This window comes from Symphalangus syndactylus, chromosome 22, assembly GCF_028878055.3.
Source record: "Symphalangus syndactylus isolate Jambi chromosome 22, NHGRI_mSymSyn1-v2.1_pri, whole genome shotgun sequence".
In the NCBI taxonomy this organism is placed as follows: domain Eukaryota; kingdom Metazoa; phylum Chordata; class Mammalia; order Primates; family Hylobatidae; genus Symphalangus; species Symphalangus syndactylus.
The window spans coordinates 15,998,140-16,010,407 of record NC_072444.2 but is presented as its reverse complement, the minus strand read 5'-3'; the positions used below and the strand labels follow the sequence as shown (position 1 = coordinate 16,010,407).

The window sequence follows — 12,268 nt, the reverse complement described above, 5'->3', positions numbered from 1 at the left end:
GGGGCTGGCATCTTGGATTCCAATCGCCAGCTGTGTGACCTGAGGCAAGTCACTTTACCTCTCTGAGTGTCAAGCTCATAGGAGGCCCCCGACATCAAGATATGATGCTCAGTGTCTGAAGAACATAGTCTCCGTATTCTTCTGCCTCCTTGTACCAGCCCCCAACCCCGCCGCCAACACTTTGTTAATTGCTCCCAGAAATACTCTATGCTTGAAGTTTTCCATGCTTAAATTCTCAGCCTCACTGTGGCATGAAATCAATTGTTTGCATTGAATTTGACTTCTCAAATTAAGGGGTAAAATTTGAGATGGGAGTAGGGGGTTAGGGAGGAGATGAGGACGAAGTTAAACCAGATGTGCTTTTGTTTAATTGTAGGATGGTGGTTAAGCTGCTCAAGTATTACCATCGTTCTTTCTGAATTCCAGTAACCAGGAGTCAGGTTTCACAAAAAATTGTAGTGTTCTTTCCTGGCTGGTGTGGACTCGCCCTCTCTATTATTATTATTATTAATTACTATTTTATATTCATCCGAGGCCACAGAGTACTGGCCAGAGAGGAGACATAGATCCCCAGAATTTCAGTTGGAAGGCCTTTAGAAGCTGGCTCGGTCAACTGGGCTCTTGGCGCACCAGGGAGACTGAGGCCCAGAGAGGAGAAGAGGCTTGCCCAGGGTCACACAATTGCTTGGGGCAGAGTGGACTGGGGATTCCGTCTCCTGGCTTTAAGCTACGTGGTCTTTCCAGAGGCAACCACTCTCCTGAATTTGGTGTGTTTCATTTCTACAGTATATTCTTAGCATATCTGTTTTTTGAAAAGCATTGTTTAAGGGAGGATGCAGGTGATGTGGGTTGGTGGAGAAAGATATTAAGCTTAGGAGAGCCGAGCTGAAGTCCTTGAACTACCTCTGTGACCTTGGGCAAGTCACTTCCCCTCTCTGAGTCTCAGATGCTTCATCTCTAAACCAAGATATCTGAGGAGTAGGAATGGAGAGATGAGACTTCCCTAAGACTTGGAATGGGTCTAATGTATTCAACTGGTCCTCAAATATTTATAGCCTACTGTGTGCTGGGTTATGGGAGATCCATCACAAACTGCCTTCCCAAGGCTGCAGGGGGTGGGGGATTGTTGACTTTTGCAGTGATTAAACAACTGTAATTTAGTTGCTGGTGTTGTTAAACCAGGCAATTTCATTTTATATAAAGATAAGGGTTTCTGGCTTCTCTTGAAAGATCAGAAGATGTGGCCATATGGGGCTATGTCCCTGCCTGGCCACAGTGGCTGGAGCTGATTAGCAGCTGCTCCATCCACTTTATCACAGTCTCCACCATGCCCCACTGCCTCACACTTGCCCACCTGCTTCCCTGACAGCCCACCTGCCTACCTTCTGAGCTTGTGGTTTCTGGGCTAGATGCAGTGAGGCCATGTAAGAGGAGCTCAAATTCCACTTGAATGATTGTGTGGAGTTTGGGCCAGCCCTCAGGGGGCTCAGGGTGAGAATATGGGACACGTGGACACCAGCCCCTCTTCCATAGCTGGCAACATCTACAAAACATGTCAGCTAGGTGAAGGAGCTTCCTGCTTCGCTGGTCCTCAGGAAGAGTCTGAGGGCTCTGGAGGTTTGGGGGCGATAGAGCATCTGCCTGTCAAGGCTCAGCGAACTGAGCCCAGGGTCTAGCTGGGGACAGGCATCGCTGGGTACTTCATTCTAAAGATTGCACAGCCCCTGCAAGGAAGAGACTCTCGACATCTTCCACCTTACCCCTTGCTCCACAAGAGCCCTGTGCCTTGGTGCGCCACCTCACCGTGTGCTCCCTAATAGCCCTGTGCATCGGTGCATACCCACTTCTCAGACAGGAAGCACGGTCTTGCACTCTGAACCCACAGCTCTCTGTTCCACCCCCTTTTCTGGGAGCCAGGGCCTGGTGATGACAGGCAGGTACCATGGTGGCTATAGCAAGCATCTCAGAATCCCCATGTCTGAGCCAGAGGGTAGCACAGGAGGCTGTGAAGCCTGATGGTTACATGCGGGTGCTCTGGAGGCAGCTGCTGTGATGTGAGATTCTAGGTCTCCACGAATCACCTGCTCCAGGAGTTATGAGATGGACAAGGGAGACTGATTGACTGTCGATTGCTGATACTAACCTCACGCCCCCTGGTCCTTACACCTGCAGATGAGTTCAGAAATGTGCCCTGTGTGGGAAGTGGCATTTTGTGAGCACCGTTGGGTGCCAGGCACTTCCACACATTACCTCTGATAGTCACCTGCCCCCTATCCTCCAGCATTTTGCAGTTAAGGAGACTGAGGCTCAGAGGGCAGACGCCTTAGGATTACTCCTCCCCTAGGTCTCTATGCCTCTCTGCTTTGACCCAGGGAAGGGAGGAGAGAACAGGCTGGAAGGTCATTTCTGGAAATAAGGTGATGGAGACCCTGTAGTGAGGCCCTGACCCTCCAGACTTTCTAAGCCAACCCCTCCTCCTCCACTCCAGCTTGTTTCAGAGATGCTTCTTCATCCTTCCAGAGCTCAGTTTGTCACTCAGGTGCATGAACTTTACCTGGCCAGGTCTGCAAACTGCTGGGCAGAGCTCAGCAAATATTTTATGTTCTTTAAAAAAGTTTTGAGGTGGCCAAAGCAAATTGCTTTTACTGGAAAAACCAGAAGTGTGACCTTTATTTTATTTTTGCAGAGATGGGGCCCTGCTATGTTGCTCAGCCTGGGTTCAAGAAGTCTACCCACCTTGGCCTCCCAAAGTGCTGAGATTATAGGCATGGCCATTGTGCCTGGCCCATAAGTGCACCCTTTAAAAAGATCTACCAGGTGACTCTTTTTTTAGACTGAGTCTCGCTCTATTCCCCAGGCTGCAGTGCAGTGGCACGATCTCGGCTCACTACAACCTCCGCCTCCCGGGTTCCAGAGATTCTCCTGCCTCAGCCTCCCATGTAGCTGGGATTACAGGCACATGCCACCACACCCAGCTAATTTTTGTATTTTTAGTAGAGACGTGGTTTTGCCATGTCAGCCAGGCTGGTCTTAAACTCCTGACCTCAGGCGATCCACCCTCCTCGGCCTCGCGAAGTGCTGGGATTACAGGCATGGGCCACCACACCCGGCCCCAGTGACTTTTTGTTTGGTCAACCTCTTGCCTTCTCTAGTGCACCTTTATTAGGTCAGTAAAGCCACGGGATGGGTACCCACTTAGCTCTCAGGCTGAGGTTCTCAGGCCTCTTGCTGGCTGTCACTGAAGTGTCTCAGGCTTATTTTTTTGTTTGTTTGTTTTGTTGTTGTTGTTGTTTTTTGAGACGGGGCCTAGTGGCTCTGTTGCCCAGGCTGGAGTGCAGTGGCACGATCATGGCTCGCTACAGTACAGCCTTGACTGCCTGGACTCAAGCAATCCTCCCACCCCAACCTCCCAAGTAGCTGGGACCACAGGCATTCGCCACCATGCCCGGCTAATTTTTTTAATTACTTGTAGAGACGAGGTCTTGCAATGTTGCCCAGGCTGGTTTCGAACTCCTGGGCTCAAGTGATCCTCCCGCCTCATCCTCCCAAAGTGCTGGGATTACAGGTGTGAGCCACTGCATCCGGCCAGCCTCGCCTTTCGGCGGATCTCATCCTTCTCCACCTGTCTCCACCTGTCTCCACCTGTCTCCACCTTGACTTAACTGTCTCTCAGCTTACAGGAGTTACTAACTGACCCGTCTGCCGCCATTCTGGTTAGAAAGTGTCTCATCTGAGGCCCATTTCCCCTCCTCCACTCCTTCTGAGCCCTTCTATAGCTCCTCTTCTTTCTCTGCCTCATTCTGCTGGTCCCTGCCATGCCACTGCTAACTAAAATTCCATAGACTATAAGCCCGACATGCATGTACTAGGCATGGTGCTCAGTGCCTTGCCTGTAATTACTCATTTGGTCCTACAGCAGCGCTGGGTGGCAGGTGCTATTATCCCCGCATTACAGATGAGGAAACGGAAACACGAACTCCCCCAGCTGGGAAGTGAGAAGTAGACGTGTTTGTTCCCTGCCATGACCCATCCAACCATTCAAGGCTACTGCTTTCTCCGTGATGCAAATGACATAATCCATCTTCCTAGAAGAGTCAGTTCCCTATTTATCTTAAAACCATCCAATATAGAAATTCATATTCTAGGTCCATTAGCCTATCAAGATATCAGAGATAAACAGGGTTCCTCTCAACAGCTTGTCCAAGCCCTTAATCACCTAAGTGATTTTTTGTGTGGGTGAAAATGCTGTTTTTTGTTTTTCCCCATGACCTAATCCTTATACAGATGCTCCTTGATTTACCAAAGGTTTTTGTCCTGGAATTGTAAGTTGAAAAATATCATAAGTAGAAAATGGATATAACACCTAACCTGTCAAACATGGTAGCTTAGCCTAACTTACCCTAAATGTGCTCAGAACAGTTACATTAGCCTATAGTTGGGCAAATCATCTAACATGAGGCCTATTTCATAATAAAGTGTTGACTATCTCATGTCAGTTTCTTGGCTATACTGTATTGAATGTGAAAAACAGAATGGCTGGCTGGGTACTCGAGGTGTGGTTTCCACTGAACACTATAGCTTTTGCATCATCGTAAAGCAAAAAAAATCTTAAGTGTAAGTTGGGGACAGTCTGTAATGAACATTTAAGGGCTTACTCTGTGGTCAGAAACTGAGCTAATCACTTTGAATGACCTTATTATATTGAGCTCGTAATTCTTTCCATTTTGCAACAAGGAAACGGAAGCTCAGAGAGATTGAGCAAGTTCTCAAAGTTTGGAAAGTGCAGGTGAGACTCAAATCTAGGGTTGCCCAATCAGATTGGCATCTGGATTCAAATTTGCATGTTTGGAGAAGAGCTCTCAGGGCACCTTGTGGTGCACATTTGTTTTTCAGTGAGTGTTTGCAAATGACGTGGGGGGTGGGAGGCCCCGGGGCGGGGAGACAGAACATAGACACACCTGGTAGGGCAGCAGCGTCTGTTCTCCCAGACAGTGGATCTTAGCCTGTTCACCCCCTCATAGGAAATGACAAGCCTAGAAGGAAGCATCCTGAGAAACCCAGAGGGGCCTGGGTTTGAATCCCAGCCCTGCCATTTCAAGCTGTGTGACCTTCGCCAAGTCCCTTTCCCTCTCTTAGCTTCTGGCTACCCTGCTCACCACGCATGGTTTATTTGAATGAGGCAAGGCCTTAGGATTTTTCGGTTTGTGGATGGCGAAAAGCCAGCATGTCTCCTTCCTCTCTCCTGCCCTGCACCCACATCAGACATCACTAGTCAACCACTGCTCGCTTTCCTTCCCAGGTTCCTTCTAAGTACAGTGTTCCAGACAGCCATTAGCAATGAATACAGAGTTGGCACACAAGATAAAAGGACATCCCAGAACCAGATTAGATTTGGTCATTGTGCGGGTGGGGGTAGGGAAGGGATAGGCCCAGGTGGCACCCAGTTCAGTGTCACGGTGCTCCTTGGTCTTCTTTTCCTTGTCTTTGGAGGAACTAAGCTAGACTGTACCAGGGCCCGCCCCAGGTGTGGGGTAGGAACATTTTATGAGGCACACAGCTGTGCCCATGTTCAGTCCCAAGGGAGAGGCAGGTTTCTGGGCCTGATCACTGCCTAGGCTTAAAGTAAGAGTGACAAGAAAGAGGCCGGTTTCAGGTCCTCCTGGAAAGAGTTAGGCCTGCCCCTTTCCACCCTTTGTAATAAAATCCATAGTAGTAATAAGAGTTCTCGACACTGACGGACCACTTGTTACACACCAAGCCACTCTGCGAAATGCTTTGTATACATTTACACACTTAATCCTTATACCAGCCCATTTTTCAGGTGAGGAAAATGACTCAGAGTAATTTGCCTGGGTTTGCCCAGCTGGTAAGTGTCGGAGCTATGGTTTGAATTCATATCTGTCGAACCCCGAATAAATAACTCTTATTACCACTATAGATATTATTACAAAGGATGGGGAGGGGCCAGCCTAACTCTTTCCAGGAGGACCTGAAACTGAGCTCATTCTTTTTTTTTATGGTATTCAGAACATCACTTTATAAACTGTTGTCAGATTACCATTTAAACATTAATACCCAAATACAGAATTTAGACAATTACTTTAAATTTTAACTGTACCATCCCCAAGCTCTCAGCTATGAAGTTGGTCGGCGAGAGGGCTCCATAATTGGCCACTGAAGTCCCCCGTCCCACCCCTTTATTCTCCCCCAAAAACTAGCTGCCTGACTGCTCTGCCAGACTTGGGCTAGAACTTGGCTTCACTGTGGCAGTGGGACCACCTGGGCCCTACAGTGTGGCAAAACCGACCCGCCCACAAACTCCATCCTAGATGTTGAGATGCTAAGACACTGAAGCTGAAAGACCCCACTTGGTTTTGCCACAGATCAAGTTACATCTGACTCGAGAGCCTGCCCTCTACCCTATTTCCTGCACTAGTCTTTTTCTTTGTAATGCAACAAGTGTTACACAGCTCAGATCCAATGGGACACAGGGAAAGGGGCTGTAGTGCAGCCCAGCCTTGCTGAGGGAGACCCCTGCCTTTCCAAAGCACTTTGCTCACAAAGGCTGAAACTGGCCTCTTTCTCGTCACTCTCACTTTAAGCCTACACAGTGATGAGGCCCAGAAACCTGCCTCTCCCTTGGGACTGAACATGGGCACAGCTGTGTGCCTCATAAAAGGTTCCTACCCCACACCTGGGGCTGGCGCTGGTACAGTCTTAGTTCCTCCTGCTTTCCTCCACTGCAGGCTCAGTGTGGGGCCTACGGCCTCTGCGTCTTTCTCTCAGCTTACCATGATCATTTCTCATTCATGAGTACGATACGTCTTTGCCTGTGGAAAGTGCTTTCCCATCGGCAGAGACTTCCACGTTTACACATGGGCAGCACAGCAAAGGGCATCTATATTTGCAAGGTAGAAAACTGAAGCTCAGAGGCTGGGCACAAGGGCTCACGCATGTAATCCCAGCACTTTGGGAGGTCAAGGCGGGCAGATCACTTAAGGTCAGGAGTTCAAGAACAGCCTGGCCAACATGGTGAAACCCTATCTGTACTAAGAATACAAAAACTAGCTGGGCGTGGTGGTGTATGTCTGTAATTCCAGCTATGTGGGAGGCTGAGGCATGAGAATCACTTGAATCCGGGAGGCGGAGGTTGCAGTGAGCAGAGATCGCGCCACTGCACTCCAACCTGGGTGACAGAGCGAGACTGCATTTCAAGAAAACAAAAAGAAGATTGAGGCTCAGGGAGGGAGGGTGGTGGGCCCAGGATCACACAGCGAATAAACCGTAAACCCTGCACCAAGGAATTAGGTACCCCGCCTGTTCCTTAGGCCTTGCTGAACAAATTGCCTAGGGGAACCTGAGGTCAGTGCTGGGAACACAGGAGTGTCGGCTCGGCAGAGGCAGGGGTTGTGCCTGTCCCCCGCATCCCACCCAGATACACCTTATCCTGTTTTAATCAGCCATTGACCTTGGACAAGTCACTTTAACACTCCCAACCTCAGTTTCCCGGCACTTATTCTATTTTTCAGGGTTTTTGTTGTTGTTGTTGTTTGTTTTTTGAGACAAGGTCTTGCTCTGTCACCCAGGCTGGAGTTCAGGTATGATCATAGTTGACTGCAGCCTTGACTTCCTGGGCTCAAGTGATCTCCTGCCTCAGCCTCCCGAGTAGCTGGAACTGCAGGCTTGTGCCACCATGCCCAGCTAATTTTTTTTATTTTTTATTTTGTGAGATGAGATATTGCCTATGTTGATGAGGCTGGTCTTGAACTCCTGGGCTCAGGCAATCCTCCCACTTCAGCTTCCCAAAATGTTGGGATTAACAGGTGGTGAGCCACCGGGCCTGGCATATTTTTCAGCTTTTAAAGCCATTTCTTTCTTTTTTTTTTTGAGACGGAGTCTCGCTCTTTCGCCCAGGATGGAGTGCAGTGGCTTGATCTTGGCTCACTGCAGCCTCCCAGGTTCAAGTGATTCTCCTGCCTCAGCCTCCGGAGTAGCTGGGAATACGGGCGTGTGCTACCACGCCCGGCTAATTTTTTGTACTTTTAGTAGACGCGGGATTTCACCGTGTTAGCCAGGATGTTTTCGATTTCCTGACCTTGTGACCCGCCCACCTCAGCCTTCCAAAGTGCCGGGAGCCACGGCGCCCGGCTTAAAGCCATTTCTTACTCATGAACTCACTGAACCATCAAAGCAACCCAAAAAAGTATTAACATCATTTTGCAAAGTGGGAGACTGAGGCTCAGGGAGGCAAGCAACTTGCCTGAGGTCAAATTGATGGTAAAACCAGGCCTCAAACTCAGGTCAGGGTCCCAGGCTGAAGGTCTTTCCCCAGCTGTGTCTCCCGTCTCTCTCATCTTTGCCTTTGTGCCTGCCATCCCCTCCCCTGCAGGGACCTCTCCCTGCTTATGTTGCCAGTTGGCATCACGGCTGTTTTTTTGGAGCTTGCTTTGGATATCTTGAACCCTTTGTAATCTGATCTTCCACATAGCATCTGGCTCTGAGTCTCAGTTCCTGGAGGGCAGGAGCCCCATCTGAGTCACTCGTGAATTCCCATGCCTAACAAGATGCCTGCTTTCAGCAAGCGTTTAATGACTTTTTTTTTGAGACGGAGTCTGCTCTGTCGCCCAGGCTGTAGTACAACGGCGTGATCTCAGCTCACTGCAACCTGCGCCTCCCAGGTTCAAGCGATTCTCCTGCCTCGGCCTCCTGAGTAGCTGGGATTACAGGCGCCCGACACCAGGCCCGGCTAATTTTTGTGTTTTTAGGAGAGATGGGGTTTCATCATGTTGGCCAGGCTAGTCTCAAACTCCTGACCTCTGGTGATCCACCTGCCTTGGCCTCCCAAAGTGCTGGGATTACAGGTGTGAGCCACCACGCCCAGCCCATTTAATGACTTTTGAGTTCATGAAAGGCTGCCCCACCCGGTAGGGTTTCCACAGCTGGCCTGGCTTGGTTACCATGGGGAAGCCTGGGAGGGATGCCCCACTGGGTGTGACCCCTGAGCCACTCAAGGTGAAGCCCGGCCACCCTCCCCAGACCTTCACTGGTGTCCTTCCACCAATGACACTAGCTCATAAATGGTTAGTGATTGGCAGCAGGACAAGCCAGTGTCTCTGGGTCCAGTTTTCCTGTTGGCAGTTCAGGCCTTTAGTCTTTCTCAGGTATGAGGTGCCCAGTGTCATACCTCTGGCCAATGTCTTTGTCCATTTTGTTCACAGATGTACCCCCAATCCCAAATAGCCTTAATTTCTTTAATAATAATAATAGTCATAGCTGTAAATTTGCTGAATCTACATGTACCATGCTTCCTGGTGCATAGTAGGCACTTAATACATATTTGTTGAATGAATGAATACTCGCAGCCAGTTAACATTTCTTAGAGACTGAGAGTCCCTAAGTGAAAGGTCACTTGCGTGACCTCTGTGCCTCAGTTTCATATGTCGACTCCATGAGAGGTACTCAGAGGAGTAACCAATACATATGTCGATATGTTTTTTTTTTTTTTGAGACGGAGTCTTGCTCTGTTCCCCAGGCTGGAGTGCAGTGGCGCAATCTCGGCTCACTACAAGCTCCGCCTCCCGGATTCACGCCATTCTCCTGCCTCAACCTCCCCAGTAGCTGGGACTACAGGCGCACACCACCACACCTGGCTAATTTTTGTTGTATTTTTTCGTAGAGACCAGGGTTTCACCATGTTAGCCAGGATGGTCTCTATCTCCTGACCTCATGATCCGCCCACCTCGGCCTCCCAAAGTGCTGGGATTACAGGCGTGAGCCGCTGCGCCTGGCCAGGTTTGTTTAAACTATATCATGAACCAGGCTGTGTTCTAAGCAGCTCACATGTATTTATTCATTTATCCTTGCACCTGAGGCTCAGAGAGATTAACTTCATGTCTCCTAGGTCACCTGGCTGGTGTCACGTGCAAATATTTTAATATCTCCCAGGACATGCGTGTTCCAAATAACATAATATGGGAACCACCTCCCCTAGCAGCCTCCTCCCATAACACAGACCTCACACCCCAGGTCCTAGGCTCAGAACAAACGGGAACAGTAGTAGGTGAGTCAAGCGGTCATGTTGTCCCTGACTATAAAATGCCTCATCCAGTATCGGGCACACAATAGGTCTTATGATCGCCATCTGTGGGATAGGCGCCAATCGTGATCTGTGCAGAAGCTGGCAGGAGGGAGCCCCGAATCTGCTGGAGGAAACTCGGGGGCTGGGGGGACTTTAGAGAAGAAATGACAGCAGTCATAAATCATTGTAACGGTAGCAGCTCATATTAACTGAGTGGCAGTCACTGTTCAAGCAAGTCAGATACATTAATCATTTAATCCTCATATCAGCTCTAGGAGGTAGATAGATACTATTGTCATTGTCCCCACTCACGGATGGGGAGCCAGGCTCAGAAATAAGCTCAGTTGGGCTGGGCGCAGTGGCTCCTGCCTGTAATCCCAGCACTTTGGGAGGCTGAGGTGGGTGGATCACCTGAGGTCAGGAGTTTGAGACCAACATGACCAACATGATGAAACCCCGTCTTTACTAAAAATACAACAAATTAGCCAGATGTGGTGGCAGGTGCCTGTAATCCCAGGTACTCAGGAGGATGAGGCAGGAGAATCGCTTGAACCCGGGAGGCGGAGGTTGCAGCGAGCCGAGATTGCGCCACTGTACTCCAGACTGGGCGACAGAGCGAGACTCCATCTCAAAAACAAAAAACAAAAACAAAAATGGGGAATAAGCTCATTTGTCCAGTAAATGGCTAGTAAATGATAGCTCTGGGGTGTGAACACCAGCACTCAGGCTGTGGCATCTTGCTGTCCTGCCTCCTGTAAATACTCGTGAAGCTTCCTGCTGGGTAGTTCCTGGTACCTCTGCTCCCGGTTGGCCCCTGGCAGCAGGCCCGTGCCAGGATGCACGCTGGTGCTATATGATCCGTGGGGCAGAGGGGAGTTTCCCCATCTCCTCAGGGGCCTCCCCTATGTCACACCCTGAGGCTGGGCCCACACCGGTATTCAGGAAAGGAAACTGATCTGTCACCTCACCCCTGCCTGGGGCAGCCCAGCATGTGTCAGCCCCCTAATCCCCGGGTACTGCCCAGGACCAGCAGTAACAGGGACAACCACCCTCCAACACGGGGAGGCCTGCAACAGCTCCGGGGCAGAAGGAGGCTCAGGGAGGTAGCAACTTACCACCCAGCAGCTCGTGGAGCTGGTGGGTGGTTGAGCTGGGATTTGGACCCAGGGCTTGGCTCTGGAGAGGGGGGATGTGTCTGCCATAGGGTTGTCTGGTCCAGAGATCCAGGCCCAGCTCCTTTATGAAACCTTAATTTGTTCCCTAATAATAGCAAGAGTTGTCATTTCCTGAATCTAACCTCCCCAAAGGGTAGATACTCAAATCTCCACTTTTTTTTTTTTTGACACGGAGTCTCGTTCTGTCGCCCAGGCTGGAGTGCAGTGGCATGATCTCGGCTCACTGCCACCTCCACCTCCCAGGTTCAAGCGATTCTTCTGCCTCAGCCTTCTGAGTAGCTGGGATTACAGGCATGTGCCACCACACCTGGCTAATTTTTGTATTTTTAGTGGAGACGGGGTTTCACCATGTTGCTCAGGCTGGTCTCAAACTCCTGACATCGTGATCTGCCCGCCTCGGCCTCCCTAAGTGCGGGAATTACAGGCGTGAGCCACTGCGCCCGGCCCAAATCTCTGCTTTTACAGGTAAACAATGGAAGCATAGGCTGGGAGTGGTGGCACATGCCTGCGTCCTAGCTACTTGGGAGACTGAGGCAGGAGGATTGCTTGAGCCAAGGAGTTCAAGACTGCAGTGAGATATGATTGCACCTGTGAATAGCCACCACACTCCAGCCTGGGCAACATAGCAAGATCCCATCTCTAAAAATAAAAAAAAATAAAAAAATAAATGAATAGAAGCACAAAGGAAGGGAAGGGATCACCCAAGGTCCTATAGCTCATACATGGGTTAATCCAGAATTGGAACCCGGGCAGCCTGGCCCCAGAATCCGATCTCACTTAATGAGTACTAGATAATTCTCTGCACGTCAGATGGGTACACTCTTCTTGAACCTGCTAGTTCTTCTGGAGCCAGATCTGGGGAGGGGGAGCAAGGCAGGAGTTGAGCAAATAGCAGGAACAGACTGTGTGACAGTCGCTGGGAGGCTCCAAGGCTCCGGCTCCCTGAGCTTAGGAGTGCGGAGTTTGTCTATCCCCTGCGCGATTCCTGGGGGAAGGGAAGGACAGGCAAAGGGGC

At 50.0% G+C, this 12,268-nt stretch overlaps 1 protein-coding gene across 3 annotated transcripts in view; it reads left to right on the top strand.

Annotated features, from left to right (window-relative positions):
• Window positions 1–12,268, top strand: part of ALPL (alkaline phosphatase, biomineralization associated) — a 69,380-nt gene that overhangs the window by 3,562 nt on the left and 53,550 nt on the right. Inside the window, exon 1 of one of the 3 annotated variants that reach the window (XM_055262456.2) lies at window positions 9,142–9,161. The exons of the other annotated variants lie outside the window; for them this stretch is intronic. The gene's annotated coding sequence lies outside the window, so the exon portion shown is untranslated. Of the gene's footprint in view, window positions 1–9,141; window positions 9,162–12,268 lie in introns of those variants that run through there. 3 annotated transcript variants of the gene reach the window in all.